The sequence below is a fragment of the Pseudonaja textilis genome, unplaced genomic scaffold, assembly GCF_049901715.1.
Source record: "Pseudonaja textilis isolate UNSWEBS1 unplaced genomic scaffold, rPseTex1.2 PTEXSCF92, whole genome shotgun sequence".
Lineage (NCBI taxonomy): Eukaryota > Metazoa > Chordata > Lepidosauria > Squamata > Elapidae > Pseudonaja > Pseudonaja textilis.
Genome location: NW_028262977.1, coordinates 1 through 12,774, shown reverse-complemented (window position 1 = coordinate 12,774; position 12,774 = coordinate 1). Strand labels below are relative to the sequence as shown.

General features: G+C 37.4%; 1 long non-coding RNA gene across 1 annotated transcript; it reads left to right on the top strand.

The window, feature by feature from the left end:
* Positions 1-5,355: 5,355 nt before the first annotated feature.
* On the top strand, positions 5,356-10,923 carry LOC148123591 (uncharacterized). The gene is made up of 3 exons (XR_015740650.1): positions 5,356-5,426; positions 7,964-8,026; positions 8,175-10,923. It is a non-coding gene; the product is annotated as an uncharacterized LOC148123591 (long non-coding RNA).
* The last annotated feature ends 1,851 nt before the right edge of the window (positions 10,924-12,774 follow it).

Below are 12,774 nucleotides of genomic sequence, written 5' to 3'. Positions count from 1 at the left end.
CAACAAAGACACAAAACAAAACATCATTAAACATTAAAAACATAAAACCTCTTTCCATTATAAATCTTTTCAAGTCAGGTAACACATTATTTTATATCACATTCTTCTAATTTATCCCATTTCCATATAAACACGTAAATTCCCTTTAACAAATTTCACATTATTTCTCTTTACTCTTATTCAATAACCTTTCTTTTCTAATTTATCTGCTATTCAATCATCACATTTATATTTTCCTCTGGCTTGTTTACAGTTATTCTCATCTGGCCTTCCTCCGAGATTTTAATAATTCTCAATTAAACACACACATATAAAACACAAAAACATAAAACTTCCTTGTAGAAAGTAACTTGGCCCCAGATTACCTCTTTTTGTATAGACTTCAATTAAATACATGCTCTTATATACCATTACCTATCTTATTTATCCCAACTAGGTTTGGGTGACTAAATATATAAACCTAGGTTTAAGTGTTTTGTAGCTTTAAGCACCAAACTGCAATGTAATTAGATAATTAAGGGTGCGGTTGCAAGCAGCAATAAAAGGCAGTGAGAGTAACGTAACACTTCCTGGTTACTGCCCTGCTAGTCACTGGTTACTGATCCTGGTCACTGGTCTGGTCTCTCTGCTATCTGCTGCCTGCTGTTTACTCCTGTATGAGACGTCTGCTTGTTGGCTACTCTACTGAACAAAAGGACTGTTTACTTGGTGAGCTGATATCCTGTGTATACTCAGCGTTGTCTTCGAGAGAAAGGTATCGGAAGGAGAAGATAAAGACATTGTACTGACTAGTTAATGGACTAGGTTACTGGATGGATATATTGGATAATGACATATGGACTGAATGACAATGCTTAAACTCTGTGTGAATTAAATAACTATTTAAAACTGCAAACAGTGTTATTGTCTCCAGTGTGTGTATACTCTTGGGCCCAGCCTCTCTCTCATTTGGCTGCCTGGCTTGACTGCTGCTGTGCACTCTGCTTGGGGGTTTGTCCCCAAACACTAACATTGGTTATGGGCCCAGTGTGCACAGTTTAACTAACCAGGATATAGCAGTGAGTTTTGGTGTGAGTTGCACATTACTGTAAAAACAAACTGTTTGTTGAATAGTTATTTATCTGAAGAGCAATGGCACAAGTAAATTTGCCAAATCTGTCCATGATATCCAGACTAGATGGAACAAACTATGTTTCATGGTCAATGAAATGTAGTTTACTTCTACGAAGAGAAGGTTTGTGGGACATAATAACAAACCCACCAGATGTATCTAACTTAGATCCTAATGATGAAGAGGATGATAAACTGATACAAGACTATAAAAGTAAGAATGAGCAGGCTTTATGCATCATAGGACTAACTCTCTCAGACCAGCAACTCATTCATATCCGTGGAGAGGAAAATGCTGCTAACACCTGAGAGAAGATAAGCCTAATAAAGAAGAGAAATTATCTTCAAGGCTTGAAAGAAACCAGCTATGTAAAGTAAAGCACCCGGAAGAAGAGAATTTATCTTCGACGGCATACACAATTAAAAAGTGTTTTAATTGTGGAGGCAGAGGACATTTGGCAAGATTCTGCAGAAAAGGAAAAAGTCAGAATGTAAAGAAGCCAAAGAAATCCTTTGAACTAGCCATGTTTAGCAACTGTGATGTGAAGAATGATTTATGGGTGGTGGACAGTGGTGCATCCCACTGCATCACGAGAGATAAGACAAAGTTTATAAAAATGTCTACAAGCTCTCAACATATATCACTCGCTAACGGCTGGCACCTCAAGGCCAAGGGTGAAGGTATTGCATATTGTTCATGCTTAAACCAGAATATAAAAATGTTGTATGTACCACAGTTAAAGATGAACTTACTTTCTGTAAGAGTATTAGACAAACTAGGTTATGTAGTTACATTTAAGGATAATAAGTGCATACTTGATAAAGATAACAAAAGGGTAACTGCAGCTTTAAATGGAGCATTATATGTCTTACATGATAGTAAGAAAGGGGAGGCACAGACTGTATTTAATAATATAAAGCCTCATAATGAATGTATCCATTTATTACATAGGCGTTTGGGGCATGTAAATTTTAAAATGCTAAAACGTACAGTAGAGTTATCTGAAGGAATAAGGTTAAAACCCTGTGATAGATATTTGCGTTGTAATGTCTGCTGTGAAGATAAGAGTAAAATATTGCCTGCAAATAGGCTAAATGGTTTTAAAACTAAAGAACCTTTAGAAGTAGTATTTGCAGACATTATAGGTCCAAAGAAACCCAGTATGGGGGGTGCTCGATATATACTGAGCATTATGGACCATTACTCTAGATATGGGTTTTGCTACTTAATGAAAAGCAAAACTGAAACATATCAACATTTCTTCAACTGGTTAAAGTTTGCAGAAAGAAAGACTAAAAGGCAACTGATAACCCTGGTGACAGATAATGGTACGGAATTTGTTAACAGCAAATTCCAGAATAGATTAAAGGTAGCTGGAATAGAGCACAAGAAATCTGCACCATACAGACCACAACACAACACATTTATAGAGAGAAGAGGCCAAACACTACAGGCAATGGTTAGAACAATGATAACTGATTCTGGATTACCTGATTCTGTGTGGGGGGAGGCTGCAATGTGTGCTAATAACATATTGAACAACGTTGTTAACTCAACTACTGGTGAAATACCATTCACCATGTGGCATGGCAGGAAGCCTGATCTGAGTTACCTGCACACATTTGGTGCACCAGCATGGGTGCATATCCCTACACAACTCAGGCGTAAAGGGCAACACAGAGCTAAACAATTCTTCTTCGTTGGTTACCAAGCTAACCATAGGGCATATAGATTTTGGGAGAAAGGCACATCTAAGGTGTTATGTAGTGCCAATGCCCAATTTCTAGAGCACGTAGGATGGGATAAGTTAGAACAGGATACCAATAAAGAAGTAATTATTGAATCCTATAGAAATCCCATTAAGTATCCCTGTAACTTTAAAAATAAAGTAAAAAGAGAAATACAGGAAGACATTGTGCCCATAGAAGAAGAAATAGAACCAATAGCTGAGCAAGATGAGGAACAGGTAGTAACTCAAAAAAGTCCTCATACAAGCCCTGTCATTCCCAGAAGAACAACACGAATATCTAGACCGCCTGATAGATACCAGGCTAATACAGTGTGCCAGGTAAATAATAGAGTTCCATATACTGTGGATGAGATAAAAAAGTATCCTTCTAAAGATAAGGAAAGTTGGTATGCAGCAATGAATAAGGAATTGAAATCCTTGAAGGATATGAAAGTGTATGAAAATGCGAGATTACCTGTTGGTATAAAACCCATTGGCTGCAAATGGATTTTTAAGATAAAAACTGATAAGGATGGAAACATAATCCATAAGGCAAGATTAGTAGCCCAAGGTTTTAGACAAAATGCAAATGACTATGATGAAGTATTTGCACCTAGTCTTAAAGCAGCTACATTAAGGGCAGCATTAGTGTGGGCAGCAAGCAAGAAATATATAGTTAACCATTTAGATGTGGAAACTGCTTACTTGCACGCTCCACTAAGACATACTGTATATATGAAAAGGCCTATTGGATTGAAAGGTGAAAATAATAATGATTGTTGGTTGTTAAAAAAGAGCCTCTATGGTCTTAAACAATCGGGCTATGAATGGAACCAGTATATTGTAAAGGAACTGAACAATATAGGGTTTAAAGCTGGTTTAGCCGATCCATGTCTATTTAAAAGGGAGATGAATGGGAAAATATCATTATTATTATTGTTCACTGATGATATTGCCTTGATTACTGAGACTAATGATGAAGCAAATAAAATTATAGCATCATTAGGCAAGAAAATAAAAATCAAGCAATTAGGGGAGATAAAGATATATCTAGGTTTGAATATACTGAAAACACAGAAAGGTTTTAAGATATCTCAGGAGGATAAGATATCTAAATTGCTAATAGATTATAAGATGGAACTTTGTAAGCCTGCAAAGACTCCAATGAGTCAGGATATTTGCAAAATGGATACTCAAAGTCCCAAGTTTGATAAGGCAATATATCAATCTTTGATTGGTAGCTTATCATACATTAGCAATTGGTCAAGGCCAGATATAGCTTATAGTATTAATCAGCTGGCACGACATAGTAATGATCCGCTTCAATGTCATTGGATAGCATTGAAAAGAATCTTAAGATATCTTAAAGGAACATTACACCATGCACTGTATCTAGAACCAAAAGGTGATCTCATACTGAGTGCTTATGCAGATGCTAGTTTTGCATCAGAAAGAGACACAAGAAAGTCGACTTCAGGAACAGCCATAATGCTGGGTAATACATTAATAGGTTGGAAGTCAATAAGACAACAGCATATAAGTTTGTCTACTATGGAGGCAGAATTCTCCTGTTTATCACTATTATGTACGGAGTTAATTATGTATAAACAAATGTTGAATGATATGGGTATAACTGTAAATTATCCTATAATTGTACATGAAGATAATCAGGCAGCAATTCAAATGGCCACAAATATTGCAGTCAAAACGAGAAGCAAACATACGGATTTAAGATATCTAAATGTTAGACAATCTGTAAAGAGTAAAATGATACAGCTGGAGTACTGCATGTCGGAGGACAATATAGCTGATAATTTTACTAAAGCCCAAGGTGCCATTAAGCACCTAGAGAGTTGTGAAAAGTATGGGTTTAAATTGTAAGGGTATTATATATTTATATCACCCAAAAGGGGAGAATGTTGGGTATATGGATACACCAACTAGGTTTGGGTGACTAAATATATAAACCTAGGTTTAAGTGTTTTGTAGCTTTAAGCACCAAACTGCAATGTAATTAGATAATTAAGGGTGCGGTTGCAAGCAGCAATAAAAGGCAGTGAGAGTAACGTAACACTTCCTGGTTACTGCCCTGCTGGTCACTGGTTACTGATCCTGGTCACTGGTCTGGTCTCTCTGCTATCTGCTGCCTGCTGTTTACTCCTGTATGAGACGTCTGCTTGTTGGCTACTCTACTGAACAAAAGGACTGTTTACTTGGTGAGCTGATATCCTGTGTATACTCAGCGTTGTCTTCGAGAGAAAGGTATCGGAAGGAGAAGATAAAGACATTGTACTGACTAGTTAATGGACTAGGTTACTGGATGGATATATTGGATAATGACATATGGACTGAATGACAATGCTTAAACTCTGTGTGAATTAAATAACTATTTAAAACTGCAAACAGTGTTATTGTCTCCAGTGTGTGTATACTCTTGGGCCCAGCCTCTCTCTCATTTGGCTGCCTGGCTTGACTGCTGCTGTGCACTCTGCTTGGGGGTTTGTCCCCAAACACTAACATTAGCAACTTTAAGATTTGTGGACTTCAACTCCCAGAATTTCTCAGCCACCTTTGGAGTTTGTTGAGGTAATTCCCCGTTAGGAGAATGAGCGCATACAGGGAGACGTATTTGAGAGGAGTGTTGGAATAATACACACAGAGCACACAGATACACTGTACAGTAAATGTAGGCTTTTCCTTCCAGAAACTTCAAGCAAAGTCCAAAATAGGCAGTCCAAAGTCATTCACATGTAAATCAGTCAGTTTTTCAATCCAGGGATAATCCAAATATCAAATTCCAGTGTCAAAACCAGTTCAGCATCAGACTTACATTAAATCCAGTAATATCAGTCAGAAGAAATGGAGCAACAGCAATACTTTCCAACAGAAGGAAACAGAGATAGAGTCTCCCACTCTTCTGAGATTAAGACTAAACAATCCAAGGTTCTGGCTCCATCTTATGGCTGTTTGAAAAACCACACCCAATTGCAGTTTTTGCAGTCTCTTAAAGACATAGTATTAAAATGTTTATCCTAGTTTTTTATATTTCTAACCCAAACACCTGTTAGGTGACTTATATTCCTAACATTCTCCCCTTTTGGGTAAGACAATATATACAACCTTACATTCTAAGTCCATAATCTTCACAGCATGCCTTATGCTTTATAGATCCTTGGGCCTTTGTAAAATGATCTGCTATATTATTTTCTGACATACAGTATTCTAGCTTAATCATTTTACTTTGCACACATTGTCCCACATTTAGATATCTTAAATCTGTGTGTTTTGTTCTTGTTTTAACAGCAATATTTGAAGCCATTTGTATTGCTGATTGGTTATCTTCGTAAATAACAATAGGATACTTTACATCAATTCCCATATCAATTAATAATTGCTTATACAAAACTAAATCTGTACATAGTAAAGATAAACATGAGAATTCAGCCTCCACTGTTGACAAACTTAGATGTTTCTGTCTAATAGACCTCCATCCAATCAATGCATTTCCCAATAATACAGCAGTGCCCGATGTAGATTTTCGTGTATTTATGTCTGTAGCAAAATTTGCATCAGCATATGCAGTCAAATTCAGTTCATCTTTAGGCTCCAAATACAATGCATAATGCATTGTTTGTTTCAGATATCTTAACACACATTTAGCAGCTTGTCAGTGTCTTTCAGTAGTCTCAGGGTTAAATCTTGCTAATAGATTAACACTGTATGCAATATCTGGCCTTGATCAATTACTGAGATAAGATAAACTACCAATCAAGGACTGATAAATGTTCTTATCAAAAACAGGACTTTGAACATCACTATGGCTAAACTCCTGGCTCATTGGTGTTTTAGCCGGTTTACAAAGTTCCATTTTAAAACTTTTTAGTAATTGGTTAATTTTATCAGCTTGTGAGATCTTGTATCCTCCCCTAGTTCTATCTATCTTTAAACCAAGATAATGTTTGATTTCTCCTAACTGTTTTATCTTAAATTTATTTTCCAATAGTGAAATCATCTCAGTAGCTTCTTGTTCAGTTTTGGTGATTAATGCTATGTCATCAAATAATAACAATAATGACACTATACCATTACTTTCCTTTTTAAACAAACAGGGATCAGCCATGCCAGCTACAAAGCCTATTTTAGTTAATTCTTTAACTATACATTGGTTCCATTCATATCCTGATTGCTTCAAACCACAAAGACTCTTTTTCAATTTCCAGCAATTGTTATTATCAGTATTATCATTTTTGAGACCTAAAGGTTTCTTTAAATAAATAGTGTGTTGCAACGGTGCATGCAGATATGTTGTCTCTACATCCAAATGATTTACAATACATTTCTCCTTAGCTGCCCACACTAATGCCGCTCTTAATGTAGTAGCCTTCAGACTAGGTGCAAACACCTCATCGTAGACAATTGCTGTCTGATTGAACCCTTGTGCTACTAACCTGGCTTTATGGGTAACAGTCCCATCTACACCTGTCTTCAGTTTATATATCCATTTGCATCCTATGGCATGTTTACCTGGTGGTTATTTAACGTTTTCATATACCTCCAGTCTTTTTAATGATTCCAGTTCCTTATCCATTGCTTTCTGCCAAGCAGCCTGATCCTTAGCAGGATACAGTTTTAGTTCACTATAATTACTTGGAACTGTATTCACTTGGCGTACAACACTAGCCTGATATCTATCAGGTGGTCGTGTTACACGGGTTGAACGTCTTGGTAATACAGGGCTTACTGGTGGACTTTCCTGTGCCACCTGCTCCTGTTCTTCTACCTCTTCCTGTGCCTGTTCTACTACTTCCTCCTGTTCTTCCTCTTTAATGGCTATTTGTTGTTTACTGATATCATCTTGAGGGACTATTTGGGTGTCAATAATGATATCATTACTGGATTCCTGTTCCAGTTTATCCCACCCAACGTGCTCAAGAAATTTTGCACTAGCACTACAATAAACATGAGCTGTGCACTTGATCCCAGAATCTAAACGATCTATGGTTGGCCTTGTAACCCACAAAAAATAACTTCTTAGCTCTATGTTGCCCTTTCAGTCGTACTTGTGAGGGAATATGCACCCAAGCTGGAGCTCCAAATGTATGTAGGTAATTGTCCCCTTGCAGATCCAAACAAAGCCCAGAGTGGATCATATCTGAAGGGGCACCTGGACCTTTCTCTGCTTTTAGGTGAGCCTCTGCCGTCCCTGGGAGCCCCCCTGTAATAACCCTGGGAGGGAAACTGCATGGGGACTGAATGCCCCAAATCGCCCCCCCCCTCCCCAAGGAGCCCCGATGGAGACCAACTGTCTGAATTTGATCTCTCTTGCTCTTGCAGTTCAGGATGGATTCCAGTGTGTCTTCAGATCCAGTCTGGGAATTCTGGGCTGGACTGTGAATGTGTGAGAGAAGCGGGGATCCTGCTCTGACAGCCCCCCCCTGCAGAGGAATTGCCTGCAGCATGAAAGGTGTGGGGGGGAGGGTACTTGTGGCAGCTCCTCCCCCTTGCACAGAAGCCCCCTGGGATCCCGGGATCAGGGGATGCCAGAAAATATGGAAAGGGTGCTAGATCATCCATAGCCGAGGGAACCATATAGGGCAGGGGTCTCCAACCTTAGCAACTTTAAGATTTGTGGACTTCAACTCCCAGAATTTCTCAGCCACCTTTGGAGTTTGTTGAGGTAATTCCCCGTTAGGAGAATGAGCGCATACAGGGAGACGTATTTGAGAGGAGTGTTGGAATAATACACACAGAGCACACAGATACACTGTACAGTAAATGTAGGCTTTTCCTTCCAGAAACTTCAAGCAAAGTCCAAAATAGGCAGTCCAAAGTCATTCACATGTAAATCAGTCAGTTTTTCAATCCAGGGATAATCCAAATATCAAATTCCAGTGTCAAAACCAGTTCAGCATCAGACTTACATTAAATCCAGTAATATCAGTCAGAAGAAATGGAGCAACAGCAATACTTTCCAACAGAAGGAAACAGAGATAGAGTCTCCCACTCTTCTGAGATTAAGACTAAACAATCCAAGGTTCTGGCTCCATCTTATGGCTGTTTGAAAAACCACACCCAATTGCAGTTTTTGCAGTCTCTTAAAGACATAGTATTAAAATGTTTATCCTAGTTTTTTATATTTCTAACCCAAACACCTGTTAGGTGACTTATATTCCTAACATTCTCCCCTTTTGGGTAAGACAATATATACAACCTTACATTCTAAGTCCATAATCTTCACAGCATGCCTTATGCTTTATAGATCCTTGGGCCTTTGTAAAATGATCTGCTATATTATTTTCTGACATACAGTATTCTAGCTTATTCATTTTACTTTGCACACATTGTCCCACATTTAAATGTCTTAAATCTGTGTGTTTTGTTCTTGTTTTAACAGCAATATTTGAAGCCATTTGTATTGCTGATTGGTTCTCTTTGTAAATAACAATAGGATACTTTACATCAATTCCCATATCAATTAATAATTGCTTATACAAAACTAAATCTGTACATAGTAAAGATAAACATGAGAATTCAGCCTCCATTGTTGACAAACTTAGATGTTTCTGTCTAATAGACCTCCATCCAATCAATGTTTTTCCCAATAATACAGCAGTGCCCGATGTAGATTTTCGTGTATTTATGTCTGTAGCAAAATTTGCATCAGCATATGCAGTCAAATTCAGTTCATCGTTAGGCTCCAAATACAATGCATAATGCATTGTTTGTTTCAGATATCTTAACACACGTTTAGCAGCTTGTCAGTGTCTTTCAGTGGTCTCAGGGTTAAATCTTGCTAATAGATTAACACTGTATGCAATATCTGGCCTTGATCAATTACTGAGATAAGATAAACTACCAATCAAGGACTGATAAATGTTCTTATCAAAAACAGGACTTTGAACATCACTATGGCTAAACTCCTGGCTCATTGGTGTTTTAGCCGGTTTACAAAGTTCCATTTTAAAACTTTTTAGTAATTGGTTAATTTTATCAGCTTGTGAGATCTTGTATCCTCCCCTAGTTCTATCTATCTTTAAACCAAGATAATGTTTGATTTCTCCTAACTGTTTTATCTTAAATTTATTTTCCAATAGTGAAATCATCTCAGTAGCTTCTTGTTCAGTTTTGGTGATTAATGCTATGTCATCAGTAAATAATAACAATAATGACACTATACCATTACTTTCCTTTTTAAACAAACATGGATCAGCCATGCCAGCTACAAAGCCTATTTTAGTTAATTCTTTAACTATACATTGGTTCCATTCATATCCTGATTGCTTCAAACCACAAAGACTCTTTTTCAATTTCCAGCAATTGTTATTATCAGTATTATCATTTTTGAGACCTAAAGGTTTCTTTAAATAAATAGTGTGTTGCAACGGTGCATGCAGATATGTTGTCTCTACATCCAAATGATTTACAATACATTTCTCCTTAGCTGCCCACACTAATGCTGCCCTTAATGTAGTAGCCTTCAGACTAGGTGCAAACACCTCATCGTAGTAATTTGCTGTCTGATTGAACCCTTGTGCTACTAACCTGGCTTTATGGGTAACAGTCCCATCTACACCTGTCTTCAGTTTATATATCCATTTGCATCCTATGGCATGTTTACCTGGTGGTAATTTAACGTTTTCATATACCTCCAGTCTTTTTAATGATTCCAGTTCCTTATCCATTGCTTTCTGCCAAGCAGCCTGATCCTTAGCAGGATACAGTTTTAGTTCACTATAATTACTTGGAACTGTATTCACTTGGCATACAACACTAGCCTGATATCTATCAGGTGGTCGTGTTACACGGGTTGAACGTCTTGGTAATACAGGGCTTACTGGTGGACTTTCCTGTGCCACCTGCTCCTGTTCTTCTACCTCTTCCTGTGCCTGTTCTACTACTTCCTCCTGTTCTTCCTCTTTAATGGCTATTTGTTGTTTACTGATATCATCTTGAGGGACTATTTGGGTGTCAATAATAATATCATTACTGGATTCCTGTTCCAGTTTATCCCACCCAACGTGCTCAAGAAATTTTGCACTAGCACTACAATAAACATGAGCTGTGCCTTGATCCCAGAATCTAAATTTCAGTCTTACTTGTGAGGGAATATGCACCCATGCTGGAGCTCTGAATGTGTGTAGGTAACTTAAATTTGGCTTTCTGCCATGCCAATGAGTGAATGGCAATTATCCAGTTGTTGTGTTAACTACATTGTTTAAAACATGGTTACTACACATTATGGCCTCACCCCACAGTGTTTCAGGTAAACCTGAATCAGATAACATAGTGCGAGCCATGTCTTGTAATGTTTGTCCTCTTCGTTCTATAAATGAGTTATGTTGTGGTCTGTAAGGTGCAAAAGATTTATGCTCAACACCAGCCAATTTCAACATATTTTGGAATCTTTTGTTAACGAATTCAGTCCCATTATCCGTTACTAAAGTAATTACTTTACTTTTCATTTTTCTCTCAGCAAACCTTAGCCAGTTAAAGAAATGTTGGAATGTTTCTGTTTTGTTTTTCATAAGATAGCAGAAACCATATCGTGAGTAATGGTCCATAATACTCAAAATATAACAGGCACCTCCTAAACTTGGTTTCTTAGGACCAATTATGTCAGCAAAAACAACCTCTAAAGGTTCTTTGGTCTTAAACCCATTAAGTCTGTTTGCAGGAGTAATCTTGGCTACAAGCATTACAGTTTAAATACTTGCTACAGGGTTTCAATTTTACTCCCTCTGACAATTCAACAGTTTGTTTGAGCATTTTGAAATTAATGTGCCCTAGATGTCTATGCAGTAAATGTATACATTCATCATGTGGCTTAACATTGTTATAAACTGAGTTAGCCATCTTCAACTGATCATCATGTATCACATATAAATCATTTTCTAATGTAGCAGTAACACTTTTACCCTCTTTCTCTATTATACATTTATCTCCCCTAAAGGTTACTACATAACCAATATTAACTAAAGCCCTTACTGATAATAAATTAAATTTTAGTTTAGGTACATATAACATAGTTAAATGTTTGTTTATACAAGAACAACATGCAGTACCTTCACCTGATGCTTTAATCTTCCATCCATTTGCCAATGATATATGTTGTTTACTCATGGACATATTTACAAACCTTTTTCTATCTTTAGTAATGCATTGTGATGCTCCACTATCAACAACCCACAAATCATGGTTTACAGTTGAATTGCTAGACATAGCTAAACTAACATTCTTTTTGGCCTTCTTGTGTTTACTAGTATTCTCTCCTTTTCTTTTCTTACAGAATCTAGCTATATGTCCCCTAGCACCACAAGAAAAACATTTCCTAACAGTATAGGCAGTTGAAGATAAATCCTCTTCTTGTGGTTGTTCCTTCCTCATTTGGTCTCTATCCAGCTGTCTTCTTGCTTCTTCTAACAGTCTTCCAGTTATTTCAGTCAATGTCAGTTTATCTCTGGGCAGGACTTCCAGTGAAGATACATAATCATCATAACTTTCATCCAATGAGGATAGAATGATGTAAACTTGATGCAGCTCTGAAAATATCAGTTCTTTTTCATGTAGCTCTTGAAAAGTTCTTTTCATGAAGTTTAAATGAGCTAACATATCTCTACCTTTCAGAAGACGTGCTCTAAACAGTTTATGTGTAAGATGTATGTGTGCACCTACACTGTCACAAACATAAATCCTCTTCAAATTCTCCCAACACTTAGCAGCAGACTCTTCTCCATGAATATGGACTAGCTGCCAGTCACTCAGTGTTAGTCCAATTATACAAAGAGCTTGTTCATTGTTCTGTTTAAAGTCAGCAAGCTTCTTGGCATCATCCTCATTATCTGGATCCCAAGCATTTACATCCGGTGGGTCTTGAACTATATTCCGTAACCCTTCTCTACACAGAAGTAGACTGCACTTCAAAGACCAGGAAACA